Here is a 23717-nt window from a genome sequence, read left to right on the forward strand (position 1 = left end):
CTCCGCTAGGGGAGTGCCCCGTTTCTCCCAACTCCGCAGCCAGGAGCCACGCAGAGCGTGGACCTGACTCACGGAGAATGACGAAGAGAGGGTCTTACGATGGATCAAGGGCTTCCGCAGGGACCGGTGCGAACACCTGCCCCTGTGTTCGCAGCATGTTCTCTCGCAAAGCGGACGCACCAGAAGAGACGGCGATCGACCGTTCGGTCCACCTCCACGGCCGGTCACTTGCTTATGCAACAAGCAGAGGTGGCCGGACTGAGAAACGAGCAAGCGAGCAAAAAGAAGCTAAAGATTGGACAATTGCTCGGCAGATCACAGATATTCGTACACGGTGGCCTTAAAACTAACTTAGTCTGAGCTTAAGGGTAAAGAGGCGGCTGCGATGAGAGTGTATCTTCTTTCTTCTTTCTTCTTTCTTCTTTCTTCTTTCTTCGTTCGCCGATGCGTCTAGCCGAGAGAAAGGAATTGAAAATTGGGAATGGTTAAATACATGCCAAGCAGTAACAAATGTGCAGTAATAAGGAAATAAACGAAGCAGTGACAAAAAAATAAGCATGGAAAAACAAGTACGAATTAAAATTAGATAGTTAGTACGAAAGAAAGAAGTAAACATGTAAAAAAAAAAAAAAGAAAAGAAAAAATTAGTTGGTCGCCATTACTGACAACCGCCCATCGGTGGTCAGTACCGGTCACCGAGAGGGCGATCAACGTCCATGGCTGTCCGCGGAGGGTCCAGGTACCTAAAATGGAGTTGTCCGTCCAGCTCGACGGCTCCTCCTGGAATGAAATTTTTGGCAACCGAGGGGGGCTATATATACCAAAAACAAGGTGACTTACCGTTACTTCGATTGTTATTGTTCGATTCAATCGAATATTTCGAGAAATTGACGGCTTTTTGACCATTATTTGTACTAGGACGTTGTTTATAATTGTTCAAACTATAATACTACGACGGTTGTTAATAATTATCATGAATAAACATCGAGATATTGCGAAATCTACGAAGACGAACGGTTTCGGTGAATGTTTGTTCATTTCCGCGATCGTTACTAACATTTACGCATGTTCCCAATATTGATCGAACAGTGTGCATCTTATTTATGCATTAAAAATGATTAAGTACCTTATAGAAATTGATTTCGATCGAGATTCGAAGTGAAAACGTGTTTCGTAAAGTTTTAAAGCATGGAAAGCAACAATTGTCTATTTCGTACATTAATTTAACATTTCTTTAATTCTTGTAATTTACACAGTACGCGCAGAAGTTGCATTTTTTACTTAAAAGCATCGAAATTCAATTAATCGCTTTTTTAGATAGAAAAATCATCGCGATGAACATTTGTGAGTCGATAATCGATACGTGTAGCCTTGAGAATGTCAGTTGGACCTCAACGAAAAATTTCTTCGCGAACAAACAATATTTCAACGAAATGACATTTTAAGCCATTATTTGTACTAAAACATTGTTAATAATTATTTAATCTATGGTTCTACGATGGTTGTCAATAATTAGGATAAATAAACATCAAGATATTGCGAAATCTACGAAGACGAACGGTTTCGGTGAATGTTTGTTCATTTCCACCATTGTTACTAACATTTACATCTGTTTCCAATAGTGATCGAACAATGTACATCTTATTTATGCATTACACATGATTAAATAACTTATAGAAATTGATTTTGATCGAGATGCGAAGTAAAAACGTGTTTCGTATAGTTTTAATGCATGGAAACCAACAATTGTCTATTTCGTACATTAATTTAACATTTCTTTAATTCTTATAATTTACACAGTACGCGCAGAAGTTGCATTTTTTATTTAAAATCATCGAAATTCAATTAATTGCTTTTCTAGATAGAAAAATCATCGCGATGAACATTTGTGAGTCGATAATCGATATGTGTGGCCTTGACAATGTCGGTTGAACGTAAATGAAAAATTCCACCGCGAAGGAAAAATACTTCAACGAAATGATATTTCAAGCCATTATTTATACTAGGACATTGTTACTAATTGTTTAAACTATGTTCCTACGATGGTTGTTAATAATTATCAGAAATAAACATCAAGATATTCAGAAATCTACGAAGACGAACGGTTTCGGTGAATGTTTGTTCATTTCCACCATTGTTACTAACATTTACATCTGTTTCCAATAGTGATCGAACAATGTACATCTTATTTATGCATTACACATGATTAAATAACTTATAGAAATTGATTTTGATCGAGATGCGAAGTAAAAACGTGTTTCGTAAAGTTTTAATGCATGGAAGTAATAATTGTCTGTTTGGTACATTAATTTAAAACTTATTTAATTCTTATAATTTGCGCAATACGCGCAAAAGTTGCATTTTTTACTCAAAAGCGTCGAAATTCAATTAATCGTTTTTCTAAATAGAAAAATCATCGTGATCAACAAGTGTAGCCTTGAGTGTCAGTTGCATCTCAATGAAAAATTCCTTCGCGAACAAAGAATATTTCAACGAAATGACGTTTTAAGCCATTATTTATACTATAATATTGTTAATAATTGTATAAACTATGTGTAACTAATAATTATGATAACTAAACATCAAGATATTGCAAAATCTTCGGATGCGAACGGTTTCGGTGAATGTTTCTTCATTTCCGCTATTGTTATTAACATTTACACACCTTCCGAATATTAACGTTACAATGTGTATCTTGTTTATGCATTTATAAATCATTAATTACTTTATGAATATTAATTTTGATCGAAAATCGAGAAACATACCACGGTTTACTTTATTTTTCGATCGAATTTAATTTCTATAGGCAAATTAATAATTTACAATGCATAAATAAGATGTATTCTGTAATATAAATGTTCGGAATATGCGTAAATGTTAATAACAATCGCGGAAATAAACAAACATTCACCGAAACCGTTCGCCTTCGTAGATTTCGCAATATCTTGATGTTTATTTATCATAATTATTAACAACCATCGTAGAACCATAGGTTAAACAATTAGTAACAATGTCCTAGTACAAATAATGGCTTGAAATATCATTTCGTTGAAGTATTTTTCGTTCGCGGTGGAAATTTTCATTGAGGTCCAACTGACATTCTCAAGGCTACACGTATCGATTATCGATTCACAAATGTTCATCGCGATGATTTTTCTATCTAAAAAAGCGATTAATTGAATTTCGACGCTTTTAAGTAAAAAATGCAACTTCTGCGCGTACTGTGTAAATTGTAAGAATTAAAGAAATGTTAAATTAATGTACGAAATAGACAATTGTTGCTTTCCATTCTTTAAAACTTTACGAAACACGTTTTTACTTCGAATCTCGATCAAAATCGATTACTATAAGTTACTTAATCATTTGTAATGCATAAATAAGATGCACATTGTTCGATCACTATTGGAAACAGGTGTAAATGTTAGTAACAATGGTGGAAATGAACAAACATTCACCGAAACCGTTCGTCTTCGTAGATTTCGAAATATTTTGATGTTTATTTACCCTAATTATTAACAACCATCGAAGGAACATAGTTTAAACAATTAATAACAATGTCCTAGTACAAATAATGGCTTAAAAGCCATCAATTTCTTCAAATATTCTTTGTTCGCGAAGAAATTTTTCATTGAGGTCCAACTGACATTCTCAAGGCTACACGTATCGATTATCGATTCACAAATGTTCATCGCGATGATTTTTCTATCTAAAAAAGCGATTAATTGAATTTGGACGCTTTTAGGTAAAAAATGCAACTTTTGCGCGTACTGTGTAAATTACAAGAATTAAAGAAATGTTTAATTAATGTGCGAAATAGACAATTGTTGCTTTCCATGCTTTAAAACTTTACGAAACACGTTTTCACTTCGAATCTCGATCGAAATCAATTTCTATAAGGTACTTAATCATTTTTAATGCATAAATAAGATGCACACTGTTCGATCAATATTGGGAACATGCGTAAATGTTAGTAACGATCGCGGAAATGAACAAACATTCACCGAAATCGTTCGTCTTCGTAGATTTCGCAATATCTTGATGTTTATTTATCATAATTATTAACAACCATCGTAGAACCATAGGTTAAACAATTAGTAACAATGTCCTAGTACAAATAATGGCTTGAAATATCATTTCGTTGAAGTATTTTTCGTTCGCGGTGGAATTTTTCATTTACGTTCAACCGACATTGTCAAGGCCACACGTATCGATTATCGATTGACAAATGTTCATCGCGATGATTTTTCTATCTAAAAAAGCGATTAATTGAATTTGGACGCTTTTAGGTAAAAAATGCAACTTTTGCGCGTACTGTGTAAATTACAAGAATTAAAGAAATGTTTAATTAATGTGCGAAATAGACAATTGTTGCTTTCCATGCTTTAAAACTTTACGAAACACGTTTTCACTTCGAATCTCGATCGAAATCAATTTCTATAAGGTGCTTAATCATTTTTAATGCATAAATAAGATGCACACTGTTCGATCAATATTGGGAACATGCGTAAATGTTAGTAACGATCGCGGAAATGAACAAACATTCACCGAAACCGTTCGCTTTCGTAGATTTCGAAATATCTTGATGTTTATTTATCCTAACTATTGACAACCATCGTAGGACCATAGATTAAATAATTATTAACAATATTTTAGTACAAATAATGGCTTAAAATGTCATTTCGTTGAAATATTGTTTGTTCGCGAAGAAATTTTTCGTTGAGGTCCAACTGACATTCTCAAGGCTACACGTATCGATTATCGACTCACAAATGTTCATCGCGATGATTTTTCTTTCTAAAAAAGCAATGAATTGAATTTGGACGCTTTTAAGTAAAAAATGCAACTTTTGCGCGTACTGTGTAAATTACAAGAATTAAAGAAATGTTAAATTAATGTACGAAATAGACAATTGTTGCTTTCCATGCTTTAAAACTTTACGAAACACGTTTTCACTTCGAATCTCGATCGAAATCAATTTCTATAAGGTACTTAATCATTTTTAATGCATAAATAAGATGCACACTGTTCGATCAATATTGGGAACATGCGTAAATGTTAGTAACGATCGCGGAAATGAACAAACATTCACCGAAACCGTTCGTCTTCGTAGATTTCGCAATATCTCGATGTTTATTCATGATAATTATTAACAACCGTCGTAGTATTATAGTTTGAACAATTATAAACAACGTCCTAGTACAAATAATGGTCAAAAAGCCGTCAATTTCTCGAAATATTCGATTGAATCGAACAATAACAATCGAAGTAACGGTAAGTCACCTTGTTTTCGGTATATATAGCCCCCCTCGGTTGCCAAAAATTTCATTCCAGGAGGAGCCGTCGAGCTGGACGGACAACTCCATTTTAGGTACCTGGACCCTCCGCGGACAGCCATGGACGTTGATCGCCCTCTCGGTGACCGGTACTGACCACCGATGGGCGGTTGTCAGTAATGGCGACCAACTAATTTTTTCTTTTCTTTTTTTTTTTTTTTACATGTTTACTTCTTTCTTTCGTACTAACTATCTAATTTTAATTCGTACTTGTTTTTCCATGCTTATTTTTTTGTCACTGCTTCGTTTATTTTCTTATTACTGCACATTTGTTACTGCTTGGCATGTATTTAACCATTCCCAATTTTCAATTCCTTTCTCTCGGCTAGACGCATCGGCGAACGAAGAAAGAAGAAAGAAGAAAGAAGAAAGAAGAAAGAAGAAAGAAGAAAGAAGAAAGAAGAAAGAAGAAAGAAGAAAGAAGATACACTCTCATCGCAGCCGCCTCTTTACCCTTAAGCTCAGACTAAGTTAGTTTTAAGGCCACCGTGTACGAATATCTGTGATCTGCCGAGCAATTGTCCAATCTTTAGCTTCTTTTTGCTCGCTTGCTCGTTTCTCAGTCCGGCCACCTCTGCTTGTTGCATAAGCAAGTGACCGGCCGTGGAGGTGGACCGAACGGTCGATCGCCGTCTCTTCTGGTGCGTCCGCTTTGCGAGAGAACATGCTGCGAACACAGGGGCAGGTGTTCGCACCGGTCCCTGCGGAAGCCCTTGATCCATCGTAAGACCCTCTCTTCGTCATCCTCCGTGAGTCAGGTCCACGCTCTGCGTGGCTCCTGGCTGCGGAGTTGGGAGAAACGGGGCACTCCCCTAGCGGAGTGGACGGCGTCGCGCATTTCCTTGAGAATCGGGCCCACTGAGGGGAAACGGGACCGACCTAGTAGGAACAACTCCACGGTTCGCGTCGCGTCTTTCCCAATTTTGCCTCATTTTTCCGTAATGCGATTGCTCGGCAGAACTGAACCAGGTGATCGAAGGAACTTTGATTCCTTCGATCTCCTCGGTTTGGTAACTTGGTTTGTATCGCGCGTCGAGGGAGATCGATGGAACTTTGATTCCATCTATCTCTCTCCGGGTCTCCGCTCGCAGCAACCTCCGCGTGGTGAGACCTGGTAATCGGTGTTACTCGCGAGGAACGATAATTCTTCGTCGCGAGTAGCACCGAGCTAATTGGCTGCGAATTTAGAACAGTTTCTTAAGATATACAATAAAGTCGTAAGAATAAATGGAACTTTGCACATTTTAAGGAAAAATTTCTTCTTCCCTTTCCCTTATCCGATCTTAAATTACGAGGAAAAGAAAGAAATTCCAGCTTTCGAGTCTCTTTAATATCGATAAAGATAGATTTGAGTATAAATGAGTCTTTTAATAAGTTGCATGGTAGCTGTAACATCAAAAATATTCCCTGTTCAATGTGGTTTAGCACCTTCTTCAACTATTTGACGTTTTCTTTTCATTTGCGTAATTAAAATTTTCCAATTTATCTATTTCGTAATACATAATACAAAGCTACGAGAATAGATGGAACTGATTATCCAAGTATTTTCAAGGAAGGATTAATGGAACCGTGTTCACAACGCGGGAATTAAGTTTACCGACTTCGGTCGTCAGTTCGAATACAACGTAGTTCCCAAAACCTTCATCCTTGAACCTAGAGTGCGCTGCAAAATCGCTGATTTTTCACGCGGTCGGTAATTCAGTTCAACACGCAATTTCGCATTGAACGTCCGGTCCATTCTATTTCCAATACTGTTCAAGTTGTCGGTTCAAATAGGTGTACTAATTTCTATCTGTTCATCGGTAATAGTTATTGATACAATTCTGTACAATTAACTCGTAATCTCTTTTATCTATATACCGAACGAACGATCGTACCTTTGTAAAACGTATTTAATTCAATTTAAACACCGTTAACGACACCGAGGAACGATGAATCCTCGTTTCGATGTTTCACTTGCTCCGAAGAGATCCGATACGCGTTCGAAGTTTGAATACGGCCCGGTGGTTCTCGATATGGATTAAAAGTCGAAAGCCAAACGGAATAGTAGTCAAATCGGTGCTCCGATCGGTTTCTCTATCCTTTTTTTTTTCCTTTTCCGTTAATTGAAAGAGGATACAAAATTTTGCCAACTTTCAACGAGTTCGGGACTGCAGCGGGATGAGGGTAGTCGGCGCTCCGAGGAAACTTTCCAGTTTTTTATCCGGCTGTACTCGTTTCCATCGAACGAACCAATCGCTCCCATCCCAGCGCTGTTTTATTAGCGGGAACCGATTACGTAACAAACTTCTACTTATGCATACCGATGTACCAGCGAAATCATTATCGTTTCACGCTGGGAGTTTCCTTCGTCGCGATGCATTACAATTCCCCTCCCGTGTCGAGTGTCAAATCATCGAATCGAACATCCAAATCGGTGTTTCCTTAGACCTCGATATAAGTACGTTTCTGTGTTCAAATTATCGAGGAACGCGATCGTGTTCAACGATGTTGCGCACGATAGGTACCAATCGCGTGGAAATTTAAGAAATAGTGAACAGTGTTTCCTTGGACCTCGATATAAGTACGCTTCTACATTGCCGCGCGTATCACTCGCGTTTTAAGGAGGTAATCCGATATTTCGAGATTCGTAGTCCATCACCGAATCTCACTCGATCGGAAATTCTTCCCGAGAATGGATCCGGAAGTCGAATAATTCGATGGTCGTACGTTAAACGGGAAAGTTAACGAAAAAAAAGGAACAAATTCCTGGAAATAAAGTTTGCAAGGTTCTCGATTTATAATTCACGCGTACGCGTATGAAAAATATTCGAGTGACGCGTTTGTAAAATTTTGGTCGCAGAGATTATTTAAATATTTTTTATCCGTTTTACGTTTCGAACAATCGAGTCTCCGAAGAATCGGTGCGAAATTATTATATATCGCGAAATCGCCAATTAGTTCGCGCTCGTTATCACGCGTCGTGTCCTCGGATATCAGGATCGAGAACGTCCCTCACGAGTTTCAGACCGTTTCTGTCGAAAAGCACCGCGACTCCGAATCACCGGGGAACCGAACGCCGGTAATCGAGACGGAGCCCCGATATCGTTTTTCTCCGGGGCGTGCAATTAATCGTCGTCGATCCTCGCGATATCCTAAGAACGTGGGATTTAATTGGCGAGCCTCGAATCCAGGACGTCCTCGATCCTCGCGCCAACAGAGGGAGAGAGGGATTCTATTGGGTCGTTCGGAAAGTGATTTCGTTTTACAAAATGGAGAATGTTTCTGAAAATTGTTTTTGAAAACAATGAAATGTTTGTACGCTCTGAAAAAATCGTGTTTCAATTTTCACCAAAAAAAAAAAAAAAAAAAGCGAAATGACTTTCTGAACAGCCTAATAGTTTAGATCATTGGAGAAATTCTTTTTTTCGTTTTCTTTCAACTTTCTCTTAAAATTTACAACGTGCGCAAGACTCGACATTCGAATGTCTCACGGAAAAGATACTTATGCAAAGAACACCACCGATGGAAAATAAGGAACATTTTTATATTGTGTCTCGAAAAAAAGAAAAATGATCGAAAGATACTATTTTACGTTTGATTAATTTTTAAAAATTTGTCTCCACGGTGGTACTCTCGATAAATAAAATTTATTCTAATAATTTTCTCCACTTCGTCTAGATAGATTGTTTTTCTATTCTTATTTCTCGAGTTGAGAAAAAATGGCGGAAAGAATTGTTTGGAAGGTCGCGTCGGGTTGAGTTAGGTTATGTTCGTTCGTTTTCCTTCGAATTCGAATTATTTCGTTCGTGGAAGGGACAATTTACGCGGAATTCTCGAAATATCGTATTACCTCCTTAAAACGCGAGTGATACGCGCGGTAATGTAGAAGCGTACTTATATCGAGGTCCAAGGAAACACTGTTCGCTATTTCTCAAATTTCCATGCAATTGATATCTATCGTGCGTAACATCGTTGAACACGATTGCGTTCCTCGATAACTTAAAAATAGAAGCGTACTTATATCGAGGTCCAAGGAAATACTGTTCACTATTTCTTAAATTTCCACGCGATTGGTACCTATCGTGCGCAACATCGTTGAACACGATCGCGTTCCTCGATAATTTAAAAATAGAAGCGTACTTATATCGAGGTCCAAGGAAACACTGTTCGCTATTTCTTAAATTTCCATGCAATTGGTATCTATCGTGCGTAACATCGTTGAACACGATCGCGTTCGTCGATAATTTGAAAACAGAAACGTACTTATATCGAGGTCCGAAAAAACACTGGTTTGCCATTTTTCAAATCTTCCGCTATCGATACCAATCGACTAGTGTCGATTGTGTAAAATTCGGAAACTAGCAAACCGGTATTTCTCTCGACCTCGATACACGTTCGTTCCTGTTCCCGAATTATCCGTAATTTTTTACAACGCATCCGAGATAAGTATCGTGAATGCAAATTCTCGATCCACGACAAATCGGTCGATGATTTTACAAGTTATACATCGACGAGGGACGCGAGGCCACGAAACAAGAACAGATTTTCAAGAAAGCAGGGTGAGAAAAGGGATCGCGATTCCGACCCCGTTTATCGAAACACATGCACCTTTTACGTTTGATTAATTTTCAAAAAATTTCTCTCCACGATGGTACTATCGATAAACAAATTTATATTAACAATCTCCTCCACTTGGTCTGAACAAATTTCTTTCTATTTCTCGAGTTAAGAAAAAATGGCGGAAAGAATTCATTGGAAGCCACGCGTCCGGTTGAGTTAGGTTATGTTCGTTCGTTTTCCTTCGAATTCGAATTATTTCGTTCGCGGAAGGGACAATTTACGCGGAATTCTCGAAATATCGGATTACCTCCTTAAAACGCGAGTGATATGCGCGGCACGGTTAATCCGACACTGTTCTGGAACAATGTTTCGAACAATGTCGAATACCGCCTACGGCGATCGAACAATGCGTCGCGATGCAGAAAATGGCGGTATTGTTCGCAGCCCGTGGTATGATCGATCGGGGTACCATTCTGTCAGCCGCGATCAAGATGGAACGAAGGTGTGTCGTCCATCGCCCGGCAAGGAGTTCCGTTGTTTCGATCGATCGAACGCGAACAACGAACTCGTCGTCGAGAATCGCGTGGAATTTCGATCGTTGATGCCGTTTCGAGCGGTGAAATCGAGTTCGAGATTCGAGACGATGAGAAGTTACGCTCGGGGGGCACGAGTAACGTTTCAAATCGTGTGGATTAATTTTTTCGCAAAAGACAACGAAGGAGCGACCATCTCGGATTGGATTTTTTTTTTCAGAGAAGACAAGTCGTACTATTAATTACGCGATACTTTTCTTCCGAAGAAACGGTTAAAATAAAATAAATATACGCGCGAATTTTTGAATTTTGGCGCATTTGTCGAAAGGAAGTGAAATTGTAGGAGGAACGCGAATCTTTGAGATCTAAGTATCGATCTCTTTCGACGAGTTCTAAATCATTGATTTGAAAAATAAAAGGTCCCTTTGAAAGTACGAGATGCTTGCTTAATGGCTCTTCGAAAGAACAAAATAACAAGTTCGACGATATCGATTTTTCGTTGATACACGCGACGAGAAAGTCTTGCGTACATATTTGTAAAAAGTCTAGGAAAATCCCTCCTCGGAACGCGCAAGATGCGTGTTGCGTAAACTACTCTTCCGTCGAGTACGAAATAAGATATCGATCTCGAAAAAAAAAAAAAAAAAAAAAACGGTAAAAGGTCTAACGGTGCGAGTCCATTATCTGGAACGTAGGTCCTGAAACATTTCCTGGAGCGTCGGTTCCGCGAACTGTTCCCACGTACGCCGAAATTACGATTCTGCGAAAGAACGGGAAGAAAATTCAAAAGTATAAATTAACCCGCACGAGTTGGTCCGAACGGATAAAATCCGGGAGACCGTCGATAAAAAAGAACGCTCCATTGATAGCCGATACGGGAGGCGAGGTTCGCGCTGAGCGTATATTTTTTCGAAAACACCGACGTATCAATTCGTAAATAGACCCTCGGCCCCAATTACATTGTCCTCGGGAACAAAACCGGGCACGCACGCAGCCAGTCGGGCAGTCAGTCAGGCAGGCAGCCAGTCAGGCAGGCAGGTAGGCAGCCACCGATTGAAAAACCGCGAAGAACGCAGTCGTTTCAGGCATCCGTTCTCTCGGTGTACGGCGCACCGGCGACGCACCGCGATCGACTCCCCTCTCCCCGTGTCTCGTAATCCCGGCGAGCGTTGAATACGCTTGACAGCGGCCGGGGTAAAATAAGAGGGAATCGCGCGTGCACGGTGGAAGAGGCTGAAAGAGAGGACTAGGTGGCGGGCAAAGGCGGTAGGTAGGGGACGGCCGTGTGCCGAACGGGGTAGAAAGGATCGGGATGCTGTGGGCAGAGAGAGCGGTTTCAGTCGCGCGACGGCTCTCGTCCCGGCCAGTCGATCGAGCTCCTCTCGGTAGGGGGAAGAGCGAACTCGCGCTGAAGAGACGATGCTTACGTCGTACGGCCGCGTCGATCGTCCGACGTACCCGCGATACGACGATACGTGATCGTGATTAGTCAGTGGATCCCTTCCCCCGGGTTGGTGACCGGAAAAAAAGTAATTCACCCGCGAGATAGTTTCGCGATCGTCGATACGCGTCGATCGTGCGGAGAGCGCGCAACCACCTGTGCTCGCGAGGCCGTTCGTTCGGGGACAGCTGCGCGACAATTACGCTTGGACGATTCCCCGTCTATTTTACGAACTCGTGCGTCGTTCGATCCCGACGATCCCCGAAGCGAAGAAACGAATCTTCGTCGGTGTTCACCGGTCAAGGCCTGCTCCCCCTGTTTACCTTTCGAACAAAGGACGGTCGAGAGCCCGACGAACCGATCGCGCGTTAATTGCGCGACAAACCGCAAGGCGCTACTCGACGCTACGGAATCCGAGCGTTCTTTGCGCGAAGCCTCGGGTCAAGGCCAGCGCGACGCTTTAAAGGCGCGCGAAGGAAACGTAACGCTGAAACCACCGTCGCGCCTCGTCGTCGGCACGGAATTTTGTCCGCTTAAAGGGGACTTACCCGAACGATACGCCCGATCGTTGCCGTTACGATTTTACGAGTTATCGGTGGCGCTACGCGGAGAAAAGGAACCTCGCGTGCGAGCGTACCGCCTCGGATTCGTCTCGGCCAATTACTCGACGGTGTCCACTCGTGTTCCGCTCGCGCCCAACGTTACCCTCGAACTCTCGTCTCCCGTTCCTCGCTTAGAATCGTCTATTTTCCCGCAACTTTCGCGGAATACTCACCTCGCGAAACTATTCTATTTTTTATTGGCAATCTTCCATACCGAAACGGTTCACGGAGCTTCGAAGTGGAACCGTGAGTTTGCCTACCTGTGGTATTCTTCTGTTTCGTTCGGTGTAAATCGTCTATTTTCGCGCAACTTTCGCGAAGGATATTCCCCGCGGAGACGCTCCTGTATTTTTCTATCGGGAATCGTCCATATGGAAGCGATTTAAGCGATCTCGAAGTTGGTCCATCGTGACTCTCTTCTGTCGCGATATTCTTTTATCTTTTTTCTCGTGTAGATTAACCGTCTTGATAAAATTTTCTGTAAAAAAAAAATCTCCTCGCGTAAGTGTTTATTTTTGTATTTCGATCGATAATCTTGCACGTTAAAGCGGTTGGAGCAATTTGAAATTTTCATTGGAACTTCTTCTCGGTGTGATATTTTTCTATTCGGTTCTGCGCGGATTGTTCAGCTACCCGATGAAATTTTTGTAAATCTTCTCGCACGAGGCTCGGATTTCTCTTCCATCGGAAACTCTCTGCACGGAAGTGATTCAAGGAGCTCTCGAAGTCGCTCGGTTGAAAATCTGGATCGTAGAAATCGTACGATTGATCGAAGGAGCGCGCGTCTCGAGGCCGGCGTGTCGCAGCGGCGGTTTTTCCACGATCCTCGTACGCGGATTCTCGCGTCGCTGATCCCTCGATAAAAGGTATCGTGTTCCACGCGAACACGGTTAAGCAGACAACGGCCTCGCGAGGAAGACCCGCGGATCGCGTGCCAACTCGGACAAATTGATTCCAATTGAATCGAGAAATCGCGTTGTCGTTTCAGCGACGAAACGCGAGCCGGCTTTCAACGGTCGAACGTCGGTGCCTTCTTAAGCAGGGTATTTCTTAAACTCTCGACGATACGTTGACCCGTTTTCACGCCCGAGTGTCGAGTGTTCGCAACACGTTGCTTAACAGGATTTCCTTCCAAAGGCCACTGCTTCTCTCGGACAACACCAAGGTTGGTATCTATCGACCGATTACGTTCGTAAGATAATTTAGAAAAATAGAAGCATGTATCGAGGTCGCGAGAAACGTTGCTTCGACGTTTGTCAAATTTTCACGCGTTTCGTATCTATCGTAACACCGTTGAACACGATCGCGTTCCTCGATAATTTAAAAATAGAAGCGTACTTATATCGAGGTCCGAGGAAATACTGTTCGCTATTTCTTAAATTTCCACGCAATTGGTATCCATCGTGCGTAACATCGTCGAACACGATCGCGTTCCTCGATAATTTAAAAATAGAAGCGTACTTATATCGAGGTCCGAGGAAATACTGTTCGCTATTTCTTAAATTTCCACGCAATTGGTATCCATCGTGCGTAACATCGTTGAACACGATCGCGTTCCTCGATAATTTAAAAATAGAAGCGTACTTATATCGAGGTTCGAGGAAACACTGTTCACTATTTCTTAAATTTCCACGCGATTGGTACCTATCGTGCGCAACATCATTGAACACGATCGCGTTCCTCGATAATTTGAACACAGAAACGTACTTATATCGAGGTCTAAGGAAACACTGATTTGCCATTTTTCAAATTTTCCGCTATTAATATCAATCGACCAGTATCGATTGCATAAAATTCAGAAACTGGCGAACCAGTATTTCTCTCGACCTCGATACACGTACACACGTTCCTGTTCTCGAATTATCCGTAATTTTTCACAACGCATCCGAGATAAGTATCATAGATACAAATTCTCGATCCACGACCAATCGGTCGATCATTTGACAAGTTATACATCGACGAGGGACGCGAGACCTTGAAACGAGAACAGATGTTCAAGAAAGCGGGGTGAGAAAAGGGGTCGCAAGTCCGATCCCGTTTATCGAAACACATGTACCTTTTACGTTTGATTAATTTTCAAAAGTTTTCTCTCCACGATGGTACTCTCGCTAAACAAATTTATATTAACGATCTCCTCCACTTCGTCTGAACAAATTTCTTTCTATTTCTCGAGTTAAACACTGTTCACTATTTCTTAAATTTCCACGCGATTGGTACCTATCGTGCGCAACATCATTGAACACGATCGCGTTCCTCGATAATTTGAACACAGAAACGTACTTATATCGAGGTCGAAGGAAATACTGATTTGCCATTTTTCAAATTTTCCGCTATTAATATCAATCGACCAGTATCAATTGCGTAAAATTCAGAAACTGGCGAACCAGTATTTCTCTCGACCTCGATACACGTACACACGTTCCTGTTCTCGAATTATCCGTAATTTTTCACAACGCATCCGAGATAAGTATCATAGATACAAATTCTCGATCCACGACCAATCGGTCGACCATTTGACAAGTTATACATCGACGAGGGACGCGAGACCTTGAAACGAGAACAGATTTTCAAGAAAGCGGGGTGAGAAAAGGGGTCGCGAGTCCGACCCCGTTTATCGAAACACATGCACCTTTTACGTCTTCGTGTTGTACAGCGGTTCTTCGTGTAATACGAAGACTTAAAAGTGCCGCTGGCTGTAATATTGGCTTTGTTTCCGATTTCTGCCCGGCCACGATCCTCGCTGAAATTCTTTCGTCGTTCGGCCCCGAGTAAGCGTATGCTGATGGAACACGGGCTATCGGGGGAGAGGGTTGAAAAAAAATTAAAAGAAAAAAAAAAAAGAAACACTAGAAGGCCGGGCCATTATTGAAACGAAAATATTGATCGCCGGATGAGGCAACGACGGTGATTTCGACCCGGGGAAATTGATACAACTATTTCTCCTTTTTCTACCCGCTTTGGTGGGGGAGCACTTTTAATTATTTCGTACACGGTTACAAAAGCGGGGTTTTAATTTGCATCGCCCGCGGGTTGCACGCAATTTCACGACGATATTAAATTCGCAGCTGTATTTTAATTAAGCCACGACGAACGATTTGCGTTTTTCAATTGCAATGCGTTTACCATTCCGTACGTAGAAACGACGCGCGCGCACCGAACGGTTCCCCCTAATTTTTTTTTTTTGCGCGCGTCTCGTCTTTCAAACATCCGAAATTCGGAAACACGACGACGAACGAGCCGGACATTCATGGAAAATATTAGTTCGTTGAACGAAAAATCTTTCACCGATCGATTGTTTTCGAGAATAATGTTTTGCACTCCGGTATTGCGTATTGTATTGGAAGAGTGAATGGTTCGAGCACTGGCTCGCAAAAAAAAAAAAAAAAGAAAAAAAAAGAAATTCGCGCGAAAAAACACGAAATCCATAGTTCTCCACGAATGGAGAAGTGCAAAAGAAAAGGAAAGAATCCCTGAAAACACAATTTCACGTGAAAAATCCCGGTTGTAAACAAAACACACTCGAACGCGGTTGTTCCCACGGTACGCTAATTACGTTTAAACTTTGCTAAAGATTTTTATTCGCGTACAGGGTGTACCTGAAATATGTAGTCTCTTTAAAAGTGTAGAAGGGATTTAAGAAGTGAAATCGGTTTAATAAAGTCCTACGAGCATTGTGTCCTGAATAAGATTAATATTGGGAAACTTATTAAGAAAGATATCTGTAACCTAATATCGTTGAACAAACAAGTTGTGATAAATTTTCCAAGTGACTACCATTTTCACGCGGATAAGATATTTAGTGTCTACGTGACCTAAGAAGAGTCTCTCTAATGCAAGCATAAACATCGTGCCGTATCTGCGTCTTTGGCCAATCTATCGTCCAAGATTGCGTTAAACGTTGCTACATTTCTTTAATATCGTTCATTGAAACATTTATCGAACGACCAAACCGGATCTAGACAAGAATTCACACATTAACCCTTTGAACTCGAGAGGAGACCCTCGGTCACCACTCAACAATTCAGTGTACTTCTTCCAATTCGGGAAAATCTTGTTACTTGAAATTCAAACTGGAAATTAGGTATTACGCTGTTTTAAGGTGTAAACATATGTATGCCAAGTATTGAAATAAAAATATTCCATTCCGTATTAATTTTTCGATGTAAAAGATTTCATCGAGGCGCCAGTTTCAGGTAGTGAAAACGCTTCGAGTGCAAAGGGTTAATTGTTACATCCTCGTCCCAAGATCCGATCGAATTTCAACAAAAATCGATCCACCGTACAATCTTTCGTTTGTCCATCTCCCAATTTTTCGTTTGTCCCTAGTTACGCGTTCGTCGTTCGCGAAAATATAAAAAAAAAAGAAAAAAAGAAGAGAATCGTTCGAGATGAATTTTAAAGAGAATAAAATTCCGCGCCGGAAAGTTGAATCAATTTCGTTCCTTATCTCCCCGGTCGGTGAGAAAAAAATTCGACGAAAATCTCATTCGTTGCATACTTGAACACTTTTTTCAACGAGAAGTATTTCGACGCGTTCGTGTTTGTTAATTTTATTTACCACCTGTGTTGCGCGAACTTTGCGGTATTATACACATAAAGCAAACATGTACCCGCCGCGAGAGACGAGGCGGATGAAAATAAAGAGTGCAAAGAGGCGAGGTGAAGCTGAAGTGCTGTTTTCGAACCTAACCTCAAAAAATTCTCATTTGGAAGCGGGAATTACTGTACACCTTTCAACGTTGACGACCCCCGCTGCACCGTCGAGATTTACACAGAGAGTTAGCCAGCGAGAGAGAGAGAGAGAGAGAGAGAAAAAGGGAGAGAGGTGAAAAAAAATAAAAAACAAAAACAATGTTCGCCAGGAGCGTCATCGGGGATAAACTTTTTCAGATAATGTTTTCGCCGTGTCGTCGATAAAACAATTCCTGTCCGCGCCGGTGTCATTACAGGGAAACTGGGTTGCGTGGAGCTGCGTGGGTGGAGTGTCTCTCCTCGACTTCCGCTTTATTTTTTCCCACTCCCCACTCCCCTGTCCTTTCGAAGCCCCCCACTCTGTTCGCTGGCTTCCGGTGGTGTTTCGTAGGCTGAAAAGTTGGCGGAGCTCGGCGCACCATGACACTACTCGCGAGCGAGTCGCGGCCAGGAAATTAGCTTTCCTAATTGTTGCATTACGAGGACACCGGGGGTAATAACGAAAATCTCCAGCTGAGCCCGCCGCGTTAAATTTCACAATTTCACCGAAACGGATGGACCGTTTCCGGTTGTTGCGTACCGTTCGCCCGATCGAGGGAGGAAAGTTTGTTTTCGATTCGCGTGGTTCTTTGAACTCCTTACGAATCACGAGTCACGGGACTCAAAGGATGCTGAACATTATTCGCGTGACTCGATATTCGAATGTTTGAATCGTACTCGAATTTTTCCAACGGACTTTCAACGTTCGAGTTCTTGAATACGAATGCTTCGAGTACTTAGGTTTTTGAATATCAATGTTTGGACCACTTGAGTACTTAAATATGAATTTTTTGAGTACTTGAGTCTTTGAATAAAAATGTTTGGAGTACTTGAGTCTTTGAATAAGAATTTTTGGAGTACTTGAGTTCTTGAATATGAACTTTTAGAGTACTTGAGTTCTCGAATATGAATCTTTGGAGTACTTGAGTCTTTGAATATGAATTTTTGGACCACTTGAGTACTTAAATATGAATTTTTTGAGTAGTTGAGTCTTTGAATAAGAATTTTTGGAGTACTTGAGTCTTTGAATATGAATTTTTGGACCACTTGAGTACTTAAATATGAATTTTTTGAGTAGTTGAGTCTTTGAATAAGAATTTTTTCGAGTACTTGAGTCTTTGAATATGAATTTTTGGAACACTTGAGTACTCGACTATGAATATTTGGAGCACTTGAATCCTTGAATATGAATGTTTGAACTATTTGAGTCCTCGTACATGAATTTTCGAAGTACTTGAGTTCGTGAATATGAATTCTTGAAATATTTGAGTTTATGAATACGAATTTATCGAATATTTGACTTCTTGAATACGATTGAGTTCTTCGCTATTCGAATGGTTTAGTATTTGGATATTTGAGCACTAGAATACAATTAGTCGAACATTAAACGAAAATAAAGTTTAAGAAAGAAACATAAAGAGTAAAAGTATTCGATACTCGAATAATACGAGCATTCAGAAAATATTCCGCTACTCGAATTATTATCGAATACTTGATTCACAGATGACTTCGAATACTGGAGAAACCTCTGACATGGAAAAATCGATACGACTGTGTACTTAATTACTTAATGTTCTTACTACGTTCAATTAAGCGGTAATTAAGTCAATCGTTTCTTGGACCGTTCGATTTATCGAGAAAGGACGTAGATTTTCTGCCGCTGTCATTTCTGAGAATTAAATTTTTACGTTCGTTAATTACCAAAGAAAATGTTCAATCGGTATCAAAGCCAGTAGAACGTTTGTTTATTATCGAAAGAGAGACCGTAATCGATACATAATCCAGAAATTACGTTCCCCAAGCGATGGCCGTGGAATGTTCGATTTAATAGCGATTTTCAATTTTCCAGGATTCGAAAGATCTTGTTTGTTCTTTAATAGCGAATAATTCACGAATTATGCGCAATTATCCATTTTATCGTTACATTTTACTAATCGGTGCGTTACGTGTACCGTGACCTTTCGGTTCATTTGATGTAACTGCTGGGTCCTATGATAATTCAATTGCATTATTCAACGATAATTATTCTTAATATATTCCAATTAAAATTTACTACCGGAATAACCGTATAAATAACATCGTACCGTTTCCAAAATGTACCGATACGAACGAAATTCTTCGATTCGTGGTAACAATTTTTGTGAGTTGCATTCTCGAAAAATTAAATAAATTCTTTATAGAATTTTACATAATTTTTCGTAGAAAAATTTTATACAGTTTTTCATAGAGCACTATGAAATAGATTTTTACAATTTTTCATAGAAAGATTTTCACAATTTTTCCTAGAAAAATTTTCACAATCTTTCATAGAAAGATTTTCACAATTTTTCCTAGAAAGATTTTCACAATCTTTCATAGAAAAATTTTCACAATCTTTCATAGAAAAATTTTCACAATCTTTCATAGAAAGATTTTCACAATTTTTCCTAGAAAAATTTTCACAATCTTTCATAGAAAGATTTTCACAATTTTTCCTAGAACAATTTTCACAATCCTTCATAGAAAGATTTTCACAATCCTTCATAGAAAGATTTTCACAATTTTTCCTAGAAAAATTTTCACAATCTTTCATAGAAAGATTTTCACAATTTTTCATAGAAAAATTTTCACAATTTTTCCTAGAAAAATTTTCACAATTTTTCCTAGAAATATTTCACAATTTTTCATAGAAAAATTTTCACAATTTTTCCTAGAAAAATTTTCACAATTTTTCCTAGAAATATTTCACAATTTTTCCTAGAAAAATTTTCACAATCCTTCATAGAAAGATTTTCACAATCCTTCATAGAAAGATTTTCACAATCCTTCATAGAAAGATTTTCACAATTTTTCCTAGAAAAATTTTTACAATCTTTCATAGAAAAATTTTCACAATCTTTCATAGAAAGATTTTCACAATTTTTCCTAGAACAATTTTCACAATTTTTCCTAGAAAAATTTTCACAATCTTTCATAGAAAAATTTTCATAATTTTTTCTAAAAAAATTTGCACAATTTTTCCTAGAAAAATTGCATCGACACTTTACCCGAAACATCTGCGTTTAACCCGGTTCGGATAATGTTCCACGCACGACTTGTTGCCTAGGTACTCGAGTGCATCAAAAGATAACCGTGCAACTCGAAAGACACTCGGTTTCGTTTTGTCCCTTTTTCGTTCGTCGTTTAGTTCCCGTTCTCGTCGAGGAGTCCTCGAGATTCTTCGAGTCTCGCATCGACAACTCGTGCGCGACCCGATCAAACCGATTTCCTCGGGGATACGTTACTCGATGATCGTCGCTTCGAATGGTAATAGAAAATTCTTTGTATTATTCTCCGGTCGCGTCCTACTGCAACAAAGTCGAACATTTCACGAAGTACGAATAATTTCTCCTACTTTACAAACATAATAGTTGACTTCATATTTACATTTTTAAACACCGAACCGTCACTGCTCCAGTATTGTTCCAGTGTTCCAAATCATCGTTGCATCGACCTACTCGATGGCCAGTAAAAAATAAAATAATTCTCTCCACAACATCGACACAATTGAAACAACATTACACGCAACTTTCCGAGAATTCGATCACCAGATCTCTGCACAAAACTTTTCCTCGCGAGTGTTACCGTTATTTAATCTCTATCCTCGAAACAACGATCACGGTATCGTCGACAAATTCGAACTAGATAATTCACCGAACGCGAACGATTTCGTTGAATGATTAACGATCGTATTGCCGCAAATCGGACACATCCCGGATTACGTGCACCTACCGTTAACAGCTTGGGAATTTTTTTCGAAAATTGTCTTTAAAAACGGTGGTTTCCACGAAAAGAAAAAAAAATAAAAAAAAAAAGAAGGAAAAGGAAGAGGCGAGCGATGTATCTTGGACGGTTGCATTTTTAAGCCGAGAAACGGCCACGCGTTTTATTTTGGCCGCTGGACCGCGAAGTCCGTCGCTTTTTATTTCGTACCTTTTGCGCCTTCGTATTTTTACTTATTATGCTGGATATGAATGGCAAAAATATCCTTCGCGACTCTTCGTTTTTTTTGTTTTTTTTTTCGCTCCCTGGTTGCAGCGGCCCGGGACACGAGGATTCTACCGCGGTCGCTCCCGTTTCGCGAACAGCGTTGGTACTTGTCCCCGGCGAGAGCTTTATTCTCCGAATCTGTTCTACTTTCTAAATAAATTTCTGCAACGCGATGTGCGAAAACCCCCGAACATGCGTCGGTGATATTAAATATCGTGTACATTCCACGGTGAGCTTGGAAACAATCGCGTCCGCGTGTCTATAGTCACCGAACTGCGATACGTTTGGGAAAACTCTTCGATCTTGGTGTTATCGCGGTGGATCTACTGTTGGTTGTTTGTCACGAATCGCGTAACAGTGTGTTCCTTGTACGATTAATAGCGTATTTCGAGGCTCGTTTATGGCCCGTCCCCGAGCGATTGTTTCTCGACGTTTGTATCCGTGTAACGTAGTACTACGTCTCGCGTGTTGCTTTCGACACGAGGTAATACGTTCTATTTCAAATTTCTTGCATCGCGTAGTACTACGTTCCACCTGAAATATTCTGCACCACGTAGTGCTACTTTTCGTTTGCAACTTCTTACGTCACGTAGTACTACGTTCCACCTGAAATTTTTTGTATTACGTAGTACTGACTTCATTTACAACTTCTTAGATCGCGTAGTACTACGTTCACCGTACAACTTCTTACGTCACGTAGTACTAGGTTCCACTTGTACCCTCTCGCATTACGTAGTACTACGTTTCACTTGTATCTTCTCCCAGGTACGCAGTACCATGTTCTATAAGCTACTTCTCAGATCACGTAGTACTACGTTCCACTTGAAATTTTTTGCACCACGTAGAGCTACGTTTCATTTGCAACTTCTTACGTCACGTAGTATTACGTTCCACCAGAAATTTGTTGTATTACGCAGTACTGACTTCATTTACAACTTCTTACATCGCGTAGTACTACGTTCACCGTATAACTTCTTACGTCACGTAGTACTACGTTCTACCTGAAATTTTTTGTATTACGTAGTACTGACATCATTTACAACTTCTTACATCGCGTAGTACTACGTTCACCGTACAACTTCTTACGTCACGTAGTACTACGTTCCACTGGTATATTCTCGCATTACGTAGTACTACGTTTCGCTTGTATCTTCTCGCAAGTACGTAGTACCATGTTCTATAAGCTACTTCTCATATCACGTAGTACTACGTTCCACCTCAAACTTTTCACACCACGTATTACTACGTTTCACCTACAACTTTCTACACCACGTAGTACTACGTTTTCCCCAAAACTTTGTACACCACGTATTACTACGTTTTACCTACAACTTCATACACCACGTAGTACTACGTTTCACCGAAAACTTTTTACACCACGTATCACTACGTTTTACCTAAAACTTCCTACACCACGTAGTACTACGTTTTTCCAAAAACTTTTTACGCCACGTATTACTACGTTTTACATACAACTTCCTACACCACGTAGTACTACGTTTTACCAAAAACTTTTTACACTACGTATTACTACGTTTTACCTACAACTTCCTCCACCACGTAGTACTACGTTTCACCAAAAAAATTTTACACCATGTATTACTACGTTTTACCTACAACTTTCTCCACCACGTAGTACTACGTTCTATCTACAATTTCCCCGCACCGTCGCCGTAGCAAGTTTTCATCGATTTCTTCGCAATAGCCGTTGTCACGATACATTGCGGAGAATTTCCTCGCAACACGTAGCACTACGTTCCACAGACGACACTCAGCTTTACGAGTGTAACAGTCGGCCGGCGTGTTCGTGCTTACTTCCACCGAGTTTCGCGCATCGATCTGATCGCGAGAGTGTGTACGTTGCACCGCGGATGAAAATTCCACGGTGGACAGTTTCGCGAAACTTTCTCGCGCCTATACGAATTTCCACGACCGATGGTAGCTGGTCGGGTATCGGATTAAAGTTCGTGGGCTGCGAGAATTTTTATCGAGGTGAACGCGCCGAGGGTTTTCGGGGGACAAAGAAAGCGTCGACGCTCGTTAATGTATCGGAAAGAATTTAATCGCGAGTCGGGCCAACGACGGTAAATTATATCAAAGCCCTTGGACTGCAACGGGCCGTGGGGAGCGAATTCCGCGACTCGTTGAGTCGGAATAAAAAGAACGAAGAAAAAAGAACAAAAAAAAAAAAGAAAACGAAAGAAACGAAAGACGAAAAAGAAAGAAAAAAAAAAAAAAAAAACGCGCATCGACAATATCGGTGACCCCTTTCGCGAGGGCTCGTACACCGGCCGGTAAACTGTTTCCCTGTGAAGCAATTTCGGCCTCGAATCAGCGTGATTCGGGAAAGCCGGGCGCTGTTTAAACTCCCGGCGCCGCCAATCGTCTATTTTGTAAACGTTCCAGGCTGAAACTTTTTTTTTTTTTCTCTCGGACGGCCGCTCTTTTTTTTTCCTTTTTTTTCTTTTGTTTTTTAACCAGCGTTCGATCGGAAACTTTTCGCGCGATGGACAAGCCGGGAGCGATT

At 40.4% G+C, this 23717-nt stretch overlaps 1 protein-coding gene across 4 annotated transcripts in view; it reads left to right on the forward strand.

The window, feature by feature from the left end:
• Positions 1-11773: 11773 nt before the first annotated feature.
• The window catches only part of LOC143143190 (monocarboxylate transporter 10), a 230027-nt gene continuing 218083 nt past the window's right edge, over positions 11774-23717 (forward strand). For 2 of the 4 annotated variants that reach the window (XM_076304198.1, XM_076304201.1), the window contains exons 1-2: positions 11774-11937; positions 13440-13616. The gene's annotated coding sequence lies outside the window, so the exon portion shown is untranslated. Of the gene's footprint in view, positions 13318-13439; positions 13617-23717 lie in introns of all 4 variants that reach the window. The other 2 variants (XM_076304199.1, XM_076304200.1) reach the window with 2 other exon arrangements.

The sequence above is a fragment of the Ptiloglossa arizonensis genome, chromosome 2, assembly GCF_051014685.1.
Source record: "Ptiloglossa arizonensis isolate GNS036 chromosome 2, iyPtiAriz1_principal, whole genome shotgun sequence".
Classification (NCBI taxonomy): domain Eukaryota; kingdom Metazoa; phylum Arthropoda; class Insecta; order Hymenoptera; family Colletidae; genus Ptiloglossa; species Ptiloglossa arizonensis.